The 12,999-nt window shown below is 45.2% G+C and overlaps 1 long non-coding RNA gene across 1 annotated transcript; it reads left to right on the top strand.

Annotated features, from left to right (window-relative positions):
- The first annotated feature begins 1,822 nt into the window (after window positions 1–1,822).
- Window positions 1,823–12,491, top strand: LOC142499657 (uncharacterized). The gene is made up of 3 exons (XR_012802709.1): window positions 1,823–1,914; window positions 9,598–9,722; window positions 10,875–12,491. It is a non-coding gene; the product is annotated as an uncharacterized LOC142499657 (long non-coding RNA).
- The last annotated feature ends 508 nt before the right edge of the window (window positions 12,492–12,999 follow it).

Below are 12,999 nucleotides of genomic sequence, written 5' to 3'. Positions count from 1 at the left end.
GGAGCTGCGGCATCTGATCACCACACACTGTGAGCTGCGGTCAGACCCAGGACTAACAGACGTCGGCGGGGGCAGGACTGTGAGCCAGTGCGGCAGACGATTTCTCCCATACACTATATAAGTGTGAACAGAACAATACATTGGAAACATTTTTTTTTTTTTATGGAATAGTATCTTTATAGATTCATTTACTGTGTTATTGATTTATTATAGTCTCATTTGTTTTCATTATTAAGTGTATTCTGTATTAGTCTGTATGTGTTATTAGCAACTATATATTGATTTTGTATTTGCATAATTTTTATGCCTTAAACACATTTTTCTTTATTAGGCACTTCTTATTTGCATATATTTTTATTATGCTTTAAACACATCTACATTAGGCACTTTATATATGTTTGTGTATAGCGTCGCATTCAGCGACATTATTCATTATATGTCTTAATACATTTTCTCTCACTGGGCACTTTCCATGTATCGTTACACCATGCGATATTATTTTGATTACTGTTATTTGCTGCGTCGCGTTTAGCGACAACACATTACCCAGCTGATTTCATTGGTGATCAGGGGTACTTCATGAGCATGTGCTGCCTCAATCGTGACCTCCTGACGAAGCATTGATTGCGAAACCGGTAGGGGTCACGAGAGGCAGCTGTGCGCAGTCTCCCTTTGGCTAGAACGAGATCCCAGGAAGTGGTTGCAGAGAGGTTATCCTGCCGTGTGTTCGTGTGTCCGGACAGTACTGCGTCCACACTTAGCCCCTGCTGCCATTTCTTGCGGTTACTTTCGTTCCCCTCAATTGGGTTTGTTCTTTCTAGGAGTAATTAGACATCCTCAGAGGATGTATTTTTAACTCATCTAGTTGTTTACTTCACTGAAGTTATGTTTTGGTTTAGCATTTATAGGGTGTGATTTACCATACATAGTACATGCTTCATATGTATATTTTTATGTGTTTTTGTTTAGTACATTTCATTTATTGATTATTGTCTTTTGGTCACAGTGACCTTTATTACATTTTGTGATACAGTACACTTTTTACTAATCTGTGGTGCGCGTGTGTGTGTTTGTTTTATCATGATACTATCATGACAGTTGCATAAAAGTGACTTTTATTTCATGACAAAACTGGGAACAGTTTGGATGTGAAATAAAGTCCTTCTTTTTTTTTTAGCAACTTTTAGAGATACAGCAGGGCCCCGCTTCTCGGCGATCCGCTTTTCGGCGATCCGCTGATACGGCGGCACCGAGAAGGGGGCCGCCATGTTGAATTTAAAATCGCGCATGCGCTTAATGGTTGGGTGCGCCCGGTGCGCATGCGCAGACCGCCGGTTGCGCGCAGAGACCGCCGGTCGCACATGCGCAGAACGGCGAAAATGCCGGTTTGCGCATGTGCAGCACTGAAAATCGCCAGATCTGCTTTCCGCCGATTTTCACTATAAGGCGGGCCTCTGGAACGGAACCCGCCGTATACCCGGAGCCCTCCTGTATCACTGAATGTGTCTGGACAACTGTTTTGCTTCATAGGTTATATTCTTTTTTTTATAACTTTCATTTTATTGGGTGAGACAATACAAATATGGTAACACAGTCCACTGGCTTACAAAGAATCACCTTATTTCCGTTTTTCTCCTCCAATCAACATACATTAAGTCAGCGGTGCGCAAACTGTGGGGCGCGCCCCCTTGGGGGGGCGCACGATTATGTAGGGGGGGCTCGGGCTGCGTGTGGAGAAACCTGGGGGCGGGCAGAGCTGTGCACGGGCGGCCAGAAGCTCCGTGCTGAGGCTGCTTCTGTGTGATGTCTGCCTTGCTGTGGGGGCGGGGCTTCTCACTGCACACAGACAGCCCCTCCTCCTCCTGTCCCAGTTTTCAGCGTACATGAGGGACTGAAGCAGGCTTAAAAGTGAAAGTAAGTATTTGTGTGTTGTGTGTTGTGTGTGTAGAGGTGGGAGACATATTGGGGGGAGGGAGAGAGAAAGAGAGCCATGGAGAGTTGGGAGACATATTGGGGGGAGATAAAGAAAGCCATGGAGAGGTGGGAGACATATTGGGGGGAGGGAGAGAGAAAGAGAGCCATGGAGAGGTGGGAGACATATTGGTGGGAGAGAAAGAGAGCCATGGAGAGGTGGGAGACATATTGGGGGGAGATAAAGAGAGCCATGGAGAGGTGGGAGACAGAAAGAGAGCCATGGAGAGGTGGGAGACATATTGGGGGGAGATAAAGAAAGCCATGGAGAGGTGGGAGACATATTGGGGGGGGGGGAGATAAAGAAAGCCATGGAGAGGTGGGAGACATATTGGGGGGAGGGGGAGAGAGTCATGGAGAGATGGGAGACATATTGGGGGGAGGTGGAGAGAGACATGGAGAGGTTGGAGACATGTTGGGTGGAGGGGGGAGGGGGAGAGACACATGGAGAGGTGGGAGACATATTGGGGGGAGGGGGATGGAGAGGTGGGAGAGAGACACTGGGGGGAAGGTGAGAGAGAGACACTGGGGAAGGTGAGGGAGAGACACTGGGGGGAGGGAGAGACTCAATGGCTAAACAGTGGGATGAAGGTCAGGCAGAGATGGCAGAATTGAGGGGCTTGGGAGGATGAGTTTTGGGGGGCTGAGGGTTCTTCTTTGGGTCAGAGGGGTCACTTCGGAGTATTGATCAGCAGGGGAGATTCATCAGTACCCCCCTTGAGTTTGGTTATGGGGTTCCCTGATCCCTGGGCAACGTTTAAAACAGGAATAAATAAATAATACATAAATCTGGTAGGTAGGAGTGGATGACACTGGGGAAAGCAAATGGGAGAGGGAAGGGATGTAGCAAAGAGGTGGATGAATGCCCCCTCAAATGGACTGCCTTTGTGCACCAGAAAAAAACATATTACCAGATGCCAGCAAACAATAAAATAAACAGTGATCCAATACTAGTATACTGCCTGCGCGCACGCCTGCAGCCCAAGCGATTTGTGAACTTGGCTGCAGGAGATTGTAGACGCGTGGCGGGGGCGTCACAAAGCTGGTTCGCCCTCATTGGCTGAACCAGCTCACGTGCGCTGACGTCATGTGATTTTGATTACATCAGACAGGGGGGGCCCGAGAAATTTCATGGATGAAAAGGGGGGCTCGGCATAAAAAGTTTGCTCACCCCTGCATTAAGTGACATGACGCACAAGACAAACACAGGGACAGGGGGAGGGTGGGATTGGGAAGAGGGGGATGTGGGGGGGTGGGGGGGGTTGACGACTCAGGCGTTAGTTGCTCTTCTGCTTGATCTTCCGTAGCTGGTTCAGGAACCCCAGATGTAGGAGTGACTCTGGCCTAGCTCTCCCGCTCTAAGATGAGCTTTAATACAGTTTAGTATGCACTTTTAAGTCCTCTGCCCTAATGTCTAGGATCCATTTCGCTACCGGAGAGCGCCTTTTCTTCCTATCATTGCAGTATGTTGGTTCCATCTATTCCCGGGATGTCTGTCTGTGTCAACCAAGGTGACCAAACTTTTAGAAAATTTGTGCCGGTGTCGTTGACCAGACTTGTCAACAGTTCCATCCGGCAGACGAACCAAATTCTGTTTCTAATTTTGGGTATAATCGGAATCTCTGGTTGCTTCCACAGTGCTGCGATCTCACATCTGGTGGCCGTGGCAAAGTGTGCAATTAATTTGTGCGTTGCGTTCGAGAACCCCTGGACACCGCCGGCCCAACAAGAACAGCCATGGATCCAGGGGGACCTCGAGCCCAATTAGCCGCTGCAGCCATTCCTGCACCTCTCCCCAAATCGGGGCCACCTTAGTGCAGGACCACAGCATGTGGTGCAAGTCTGCTCTTTCTCCACACTGCTTAGGGCAGAGCGGAGAATAGCCTTTGACGAATTTAGAGAGTTTTGTTGGGGTATAGTACCAACGCATCAGGACTTTATAGGCGTTCTCCTTTAGCGTGGTACAGATAGAGCTCTTCGCCGCTGCCTGTAGGATCCTGTCCCATTCGTCGTCCTCTAAAGTATCTCCTAAGTCTGTTTCCCAATGCCTTATATAATTAAGTCTGGGAGCGTCAGTCGTCTCAGGACAGATTACTTCCTTGTACATTCGAGAGGTTAGTCCCCTTGTGTCCGTTTGTCTGGCACACATCTGCTCAAAATTTGTTCTCCGCGGCCGAATAGGGGCCTTGTTATAGAAAGCCCTGATCTGTAAATATCTAAACAATTCAGAGTTCGGAATGTTTTTTTCCTCTTTTACGTGAGCAAAGGATTTTATTACATCCCTGCCCTCCAGATCATATAATCGGAGATAGCCTGCCTGGATCCAATTTGCAAAATGAGCGCTATCTAGGCCTGGAGCGAAATCTGGGTTACCCCAAATGGGGGTCATCAATGAATGCTGTGATGTAAGAGAACATCTAAATTTAGTGGCCTCCCATACTTTCAGGGAATTTCTCATGGCCTGCAGTGGTGTTTGCATCCGTACATGGCTGTTCCTGGGCAGCCATATCAGGTTTTTCAAATCTACCAGAGCGCAGCACTCCCTCTCCAGTGCCACCCATCTCCTAAGGGTCGGGTCTGTGTGCCACTGCAGAATCTGCGTTAATTGAGCTGCTTCGTAATAGGCAAGCAAGCACGGCACCCCCAGCCCTCCTCTCGAGGTCGGCCTCCTCAAGATATCTTTCTTAATTCTGGGGCTTTTTTTGTTCCAAATAAATTTCGTTATTGTGGACTGTAATGAGAGGATCTCATCTCTTGGCAGGGGAATCGTGAGGGTTTGAAAAAGATATAGCACCCGTGGGAGAAGATTCATTTTTACGCTTTGAATCCTGCCTATCCACGAGATGCCATATTCTGCCCATCGCCGTAGGTCCTCTTTTAAAGTCTTAAACAACTGTGGATAATTTGCCTTATATAGGGTTTTGTAGTCTTTAGTGAGATTTACCCCTAAATATTTGATCGTGGAGGGCTGCCATTTAAAGTTAAAATTGAGTCCAATTAGTTTTGCTGTTGATTTAGGTAAATTTAGGTTGAGAGCTTCTGATTTGGCCTGGTTAATTTTGAAACCCGAAATTTGATTGAATCTCCCCAGGATTGAGAACACATTGGGTAAAGAGGTAAGGGGCTGGGATAATGTCAGGATCACATCATCCGCATACAGGGCCACTTTGTGTGACTGCTCTTTGAGTGCTATGCTCGAGACATCCGGGCTGTTCCTAACATGTGCCGCCAAGGGTTCAATACAGAGGGCAAACAGCAAGGGGGACAGCGGGCATCCCTGTCTCGTGCCACTGCGAATCTGGAAAAGCTCCGATGGGAGCCCCTGATGTCTCACCCTCGCTGCTGGTCCATCATACAGTGCCTGAATGGCTCTCAATATACTTCCACCGAAGCCAAATGCCCCCAGCGTCTATCTCAGGTAGGGCCAGTCAATCCGGTCAAAAGCTTTCTCGGCGTCCAGACTGAGCACCAGCGAAGGGATATTTTGCTTTTGGGCCAGATCAATTACATCAATTATTCGTCTGGTGTTGTCTGCCGCTTGCCTGCCGCTAATGAACCCCACCTGATCTGGATGTACCAGCCTGGGAAGGACGATACCCACTCTATTGGCTATTAGTTTAGAGAAAATTTTTATGTCTGTATTGATTAAAGAGATGGGCCGGTAGCTCTTACAGTCTGCCGGGTCCTTTCCAGCTTTGTAGATCAGTGAGATTGACGCCTGGAGCATCTGTGCTGGGAACGAAGCTCCTTGCAATACCGAATTAAAGAGTTTTAATAAGTGTGGGGCTATAAGTTTTAGGTATTTTTTATAGTAGAGGTTTGAGTAGCCATCTGGGCCGGGCGCCTTGGCTGGCTTGAGAGACTTTACAACGTCCGTCAACTCTTCTAAAGAGAAGTCTTCCTGTAGTGCCTCTCTTTCTGTTCGACTCAATGTGGGCAAATTTGCCTCTTTCAAAAATTCTCGGAGATTATCTTTCGTTTTCTGATTATGGATAACTTTACCCCCATCATAGAGCGACTCATAGTATCTCTTAAATTCCTCTACGATTCGCTTAGGATTAGAGGTAAATTCCCCTCCCTGCGTACGGATAGATTGAATGTGAAAATTTGTTTTTTTGTTTCTAAGTCTGTTCGCTAGAAGAGTGTCAGGCTTGTTTGCCTTCTCGAAGAATCGACGCTTAGTCCAGCTCATTTCTTTTTCCGCTTGAGATGTCAGTCTTAGATTTAATTGCTTTTTAGTATCTTGAATTTGTTCCAGGATTGCCTCCTTTTTGGAGCTTTTGTGTGATGCTGTCAGGGATGCCAATTTCCCTTTTAGATCCTTTATCTGACTCTCTTGTTCTCTTTTGCGTCTAGCAGCTCGGCACATAAGAGATCCCCTGAGGGTAGCCTTAAGGGCCTCCCACAATGTGGCAGGTGAAGATACACTCCCCTTGTTCTCTTCGAAATATTCTCTGATTTTGTCTGCAATTTCCAAATCGAATTTAGGGATTTTTAACAGTAACTCATTTAATCTCCAGTTCGCCCTCGGTCTATCTAGCAAATTTAGCTCTATAGGTGCGTGGTCTGACCACGAAATATCGTGTATTCCCGAGTGGGAGACCACTGGGACCAGTCTGTTGGATACAAGGAAGTAATCTATTCGGCTATATCGGTTATAAGGGTGGGAGTAGAAAGTATAGTCCTTGGTCTGTGGATGTTGCTCCCGCCATATGTCCACTAGCTGACAGTCTCGGAGTCCACGGGTAATTGTTAGTATGTCTCGTTTGTTGGGGGGTTAGGGGCTGTACATCTGTCTAGCTTTGGGTTTAGAGTCCTGTTCAGGTCTCCTGCCATAATTATTTGGCCCTTTGCTTCCCGCTGCAAACGCCGGAAGAAGAGGGCAAAGAAATCTGTTGCCTGTTCACATGGGGCATATATTGAGACCAGTGTGAGGGCCTGACCTTGTATGGATCCTATCAAAATGATGAATCTGCCTTCGGCGTCTACCACCTTTTTTTCTAGCTCGAACATTAAGTTTTTATGGAATACAATGGCCACCCCTCTTTTCTTCACTGATGCGGAAGCTAGGTATATTGTGTTAAAATCTTTGTCTATGTATTTGGGGTAACTATTTTTAGAAAAGTGAGTCTCTTGGAGGAAGAGGATATCTACTTTGTGTCTTCTATAGTCTTTAAAGGCTAACTTATGCTTAGCTGGGTTATTCAGTCCCTTTACGTTATGGGAGAAGCATCTTATTTCTCTACCCATTGGGGTCATCTTCGTATGGTTCCTGTGCAGTAGCTGCTGTGGCCGAGCTGGGCCCCTGCTGTGGGGTCTTACTCCAATCTCGCTCCTGTTGAGCTGGGTCTGCTTCAATGCTGGTTACCTTTGTCGCCGGCGGGACGGGTGGGAGGAGGAGGGGTAAGACACAAGAGGACAGACACACAAATGACATAAAAAAAAAAACACCATGTAAATACACATGTATGAACAATATGTTCTCGGCTTCAGGACTCCCATGTCCTGAAGTAGAGTCCAACGCCTTTAGGACCATTGCCCATTCTCCCTTCCCAAAGGACTTTGACGGGATCCTGGGAGACCCCCCTCCCCAGATCTCGTCCACAGCACATGCCGACCTCGGGATATGAAGCCCCCTCCATCCCTCTGGCCCGCTCTCTCTCTTTAACTACCCCCTTTAATTTGATGTAGTTAACCAAAATAATCTTTATTAACCTTTTGAGTTAAACTCCCACTCAACGCGTTTCACGTTTCACGAAGCCTACGTGATTACTTAGCGAAACGCGTTGAGTGGGAGTCTTTCTTGTGGAGCAGTCTGGAGAGGACTCACGGAAGGTCCAGCCCCCACCAACAGACGAAACCGAATCTGACATCAGACGCCGAGCCGTGCGGTAACGCAGTTGAGCAGAGGCAGAGATGGAGGAGTGCGGAGAGTTGCGGGATGGTGAGCCAGCTGGCTGTTGATATCCTCTCTTACACTTATTAAGTGTGACATGCCCGATTTTATTCTTTATATTGTGAGTGCATTATTTACTTAGATAAATCGTTTTTATACCTTGGTTGATCTGAGCTATGCCAGTTTGTTCTCAGTCTTTTACCCGGGACTTACCTTCCTGAGTGCCTGAACCACCAAACGATTGCCATACTACACATCCACCATTGACTGAATGTCAACCCTGCTGTTTTGACTATTACATCTTATAAGTAGCCATTCCACAGGAGCCAAGATTTTGGAAACTCATCTTCCCCATTTATAGTTCCACTGCACTTAGATTTGTTTTATTTGTGTTTCTTCCCTATGCACCCCCTGGATTTCGTGTCTACTATATTGAGCTGATTGACAGTGTTAGTTTATTTTTTAGACAAGTAACATTATTTTTTCAATAATGTTTTTCAAATGTTAACTTTTCCATAGTAAACAAAAGCTTTGGAGTGTTTTACAATCGTTATTGTCTTCTGGTGAAAATACATATTTTCCCAAACTAGGAGGAGAATTTATGTTTTGTTTCTTGTTCGTATATTAATCATGAAACCATCAGTAGTGAAATAAATAAACATAAGTGTAATATGCTTGAATTCAGCAGACCCGAAGAAAACGTAATCATATTCAATTTTTGACAGGATAAGTGAAATTGCTGCTTTAATGGCCATTGAATCTTTGCCAGGAAGCTGATTACAATGATAAGTATTTTTTGACCTGCAATGTGGTATATACTGTACCATGATATCTGAAGGAGGGGTGCGCATGTTCTCCAAAATGTGCACACAGCAAGTCTCTAGAACAGGGGTGGCCAACTCCAGTCCTCAAGAGCTACCAACAGGTCAGGTTTTCTGGATAGCCCTGCTTCAGCACAGGTGGCTCAATCAGTGCCTCTGTACCGAAGCAGGGATATTCAGAAAACCTGACCTTTTGGTGGCCCGTCAAGACTGGAGTTGACTACCCTTGCTCTAGAAGCCTCTGTCTACAGGCTCCAGTACTCAGACATTTGCTGGGAATTGTGTATTGCAGGATGTGTCACAATAACATCTGCAAAATCAGCTCTAGTGGTCTTTTCAAGAGGCTGAAAAATAACTGCATCAATGGCGAATGTTGCTGCTCATCCTAGAAAATAATGTAGCACAATGGGGGCCAACCTTTTTCCAGGCGTGCCAGTAAAAGGGCACACATTTTTGGGTGGGCTGCTGTCCTACTGCCCCCCTACTGTAAACCCGGCTTAAAATAATAGCTAAACCTAAATTAAATAAATGCCAAAAGTAAGCAAGGACAATAAAAGCATTATTATTTTAAAAAAAATTATTGAGGAAAAAAAAAACTTGAAATCATAAATGAAAAAAAAAAAAATACATGAATCTGAATTAAAAAGTCTCAATGGTTTTACAGTTTCTCAATATTAGAATTGATTGTCGAAGTTGATAACAGAAGCAGACGGCGCCCACACGAGCAGAACTGTGCTTATTTTTTTAACAAAGCGTCTGCTCACAGACCAAAATCAGGCAAACAACTTTTTATTTTCATTATTTACATTGATTTGATTTATTTTATGTTTTTAATTGTTAAAATTGTACTCATTTTCAAAATGTATGTCAATTTTTCAGTCAACTTTTTCTTTTTTGCTCCTTTATCAGACAGGCCATTCCAAATGCCGTCAGGCGACCCGCGGGACACAGATTGGCCACCCCAGGTGTAGCATAACCTTCAAATACATTGTGCAATGAACATCAGCAAAACCAATAGAACGAGTGACCCAGAGGTAATGCCACTGTTTTTGAAGCATTTCAATCTGGTTCAAATCCTCTTGTCAGCTTTTTGTGACTGTAACTAAGGAAGTTATTGTATCTCGTTCTGCCTCACGTATCGACGATAACATTGTCGGTTCTACAGAGCTTGACTTATTGAGCGTGATTGTGCAGTACACAAGAGAATTACGTTTACGTGTAACATTGTTTTTGGATAAAGATTGGTTTCAAGTCATTATTTTTTAACATGTATAAAAGGGCAATACTGTAATGTCTTACGACTATGGGGCCTATGCAGAGAGCAGCGAATTTTAAAATTGGCGAATTTATTAAAAAGTAGCTTTTTTGGAAAGTTTTATTCTCCATATGCAGAAAAGTGCGAATTCTGCTATGTTTAACATGGATGCGTGTGGCGAGTTTAAATTGGCGAGATGCGCGCTTCAGAAACGTGTAAAAACAAATTCGCGCCTTTTTTTTCCCTTTGCAATGGCCGCGAGCGGCAGCTTCTTGCCAGTTTTTTCTGGCGAGGCAAAAAGGAGACAATCGCGCCATTTTATTGGCGCGAACAGCCGCTAGATGCCGTTCGCGCCTCTCTGCATACGGATATTTTTAAAACTGGCGAGATTGAGGTTCTCGCCAGCCGCGAGGCGAGTTTTACAAATAGAAAAGAAAAATTGGCGCGTTTTTCGGAACTCGCCATTTTCTGCTGCTTTCTGCGCGATTTTCTCCAAAAAATGGCGAATTTCGAAATAGCGCTGCTCTCTGCATAGGCCCCTATGTCTTGCATATTTTACCTTTCCCTGTGGAGGAGCTATAACAGGAGTGGTCAACTCCAATCCTCAAAGGCCATCAACAGGCCAGGTATTAGGGATATCTCCGCTTCAGCACAGGTGGCTCAATCAGTGGCTCAGTCTTAAAAGCACTTGTTGCTATTATGTGTTACATTACGTCACGTGTATTACTGCTGTGAAGCGCTATGTATATGCATGGCACTATATAAGAAAAAGTTCTACATACATACTGTACATACAATACTACTATGTTTCCCTACACAGCACTGAAATGTGCACTGCACACTGCATATATTTTTTCAGGGACACACATATGCTGCATAGAGCCAACCAAACCTCAATGAGAAATAAAGTAACTTTATAATACGTTTCTAGGATTCCAACCAGAATCGCCCAACTATCCAAGGCAGTGACGTGCCAGACATTCCAGCCAGTAGCAGCAGGAGAGGTTACTTTTCAAAGCCAGCTCAACATACAGCGACTCAGTGGCAGGACACAAAAGAGAGTGACAGCAGGAAGTGAAACATCAGCATCAGAAAATAGCAAATAGCCACTACAGGGAGTCTAAGGCCGCGATTATAGTGTGTGCGACGGTGCGTGCGGCGTGAACAAAATGCAGTAGCTCTATCGGGCCGACCATAGTGTGTGCGACCGTGCGAGCGAGGAAGCGCGATTAAGAGATTAATTATTTTGCTTTTTTTGAGTGTCGGCCACGTCACGTGAGCGGTTCAGCCAATGAGGCCGAACCAGCCTCTTAATGTCATGGCCACGCCTCCCCATCAGGGTTCACGGATCACTTGGACGATAGGCGCATGCGATGCGCTCCTTCGCACGCTGCCATGCACTCCTTCGTGCGCCTGCACTATAAACGAAACCTAAGATGCATCTAATAAGATTCCTCAATGAAAAGCAAATATGTAGTTGTAAGAATAAGTATGGGATGTTAAGGTTCTCTAACAACTTACATTTCCTATGTTTTAGTTCTATTAAAACATCTAATTTTACAGGCAAATAATATATGGGTGAACATGATAGGACAAGGATAGGACACTGTGTGACTCTGCGTATTCGCAGAAGTCTATATACCTATTATGCCTTTCTCTGGATCAACATTCTTAGCCAGTGAGGCACAGCAAATCTCAAGCCTTACCTTGACAGGTACATGTGATGAGTTAATGTTACAGTAACACACTGAGGTAGTGTCTGACAACCATCTTACTATTTGCTTATGGAAAGTGAACAAATGCCTTTCATTTATGGTATTATTGTTGTTGCTACTTCACTGTGATGTTTGTCTTGGGACCAAAGTGTATTCATGACAGTAGCATGTTTAATAGCTTAAATGAAGGTGTACAGGGGAAAACATGACAAGTGTTTTGAAATAACTATTTAAACTTGTGTTTCCATCATAACAAAATGGTTTGCCGGGTTTTTACTTTCTTTACCTAATTGTTTTCACGATAAGACTCCTTTTGAACTATTTGTAGCCCTGTGTAATTTTGGGGTTACATGCCTCTCTCCTCCTGTGCAATAATCCCTGTAAAAAGGGCAGGTTTGCCAGGAGTAATCATGAGGTTTGCCCTCATCCCCTGTGATGTGTATTGTGTAGTGAAGGAAGTGACATCATGCTCTGTGTCCACTTACAGTGACACAGGGGTGGTGCCTACTGGAGCTATATAGTATGCATCACTTCCTGAATTTAGTGTGTGTGAGTGTCTCATCCCACCTGAATGAGACTGTCTGACCCAACACAGTGCCAGGGCTCTGGCAAGGACTGTGGCCCTACCTTAGGGGAGAGTTGGGCAGACTATTCCCCTTACTCTATTAGAGCGTAATGGAAGAGCAAGGACAGCTTCTAGGGCCCTGACTAGGAGTGGTGTCCAGGGACTTCCTTGAGGTGGGCAAACTTTATGATGAGTAGCTAGAGACCGGCCGCAATGATGGGCAGTCTGCCACTAATGATGTTAATAAAGAATGTCCAACATGAAAGAACCTTCTTGCCTGAGAGTGGAGTCATTCAGGGAGAAGCTACACCCAGGGGTTCTCTTCCAGAGACTCCCCCTGCTGTCGTGGGGACCTGGAAGAGATGGAGTCGCTGTACCAGAAGTGAGTAGTTCTCAGCATTACCTCACGAGACAGTCCTGATGTACTTCCCCATATCACCGCGGAAGACTCAGGAGTCATGTAAGCCAGCAGGTGCACCACACTATAGTACATGTAACATGGGGCAGTTTCCTCATGTAAGGGGCCAATATGAGATTGGGGGGGGGGGGGGGGGAAACACTGTTACATATTCTATTTCTATCTACAAGCAAATGGTCAAACCAAATTTTCTTTAATATACTTATGCAATTCTAAAACCAAAAAGAACAATTCCTGCGCTCCTACCAATTCGGCTAAAATAAACTAGTGATCTCATGAATAAGGGTTATTTTGTTAAACCCTTTGGCCAAAGCGTTATAAGCCTGCAGCCACGTCACGGCATAACCAAATTTTGCAG

This window comes from Ascaphus truei, chromosome 7 (genome assembly GCF_040206685.1).
Source record: "Ascaphus truei isolate aAscTru1 chromosome 7, aAscTru1.hap1, whole genome shotgun sequence".
Classification (NCBI taxonomy): domain Eukaryota; kingdom Metazoa; phylum Chordata; class Amphibia; order Anura; family Ascaphidae; genus Ascaphus; species Ascaphus truei.
This window is presented reverse-complemented; position numbering and strand designations above follow the sequence as displayed.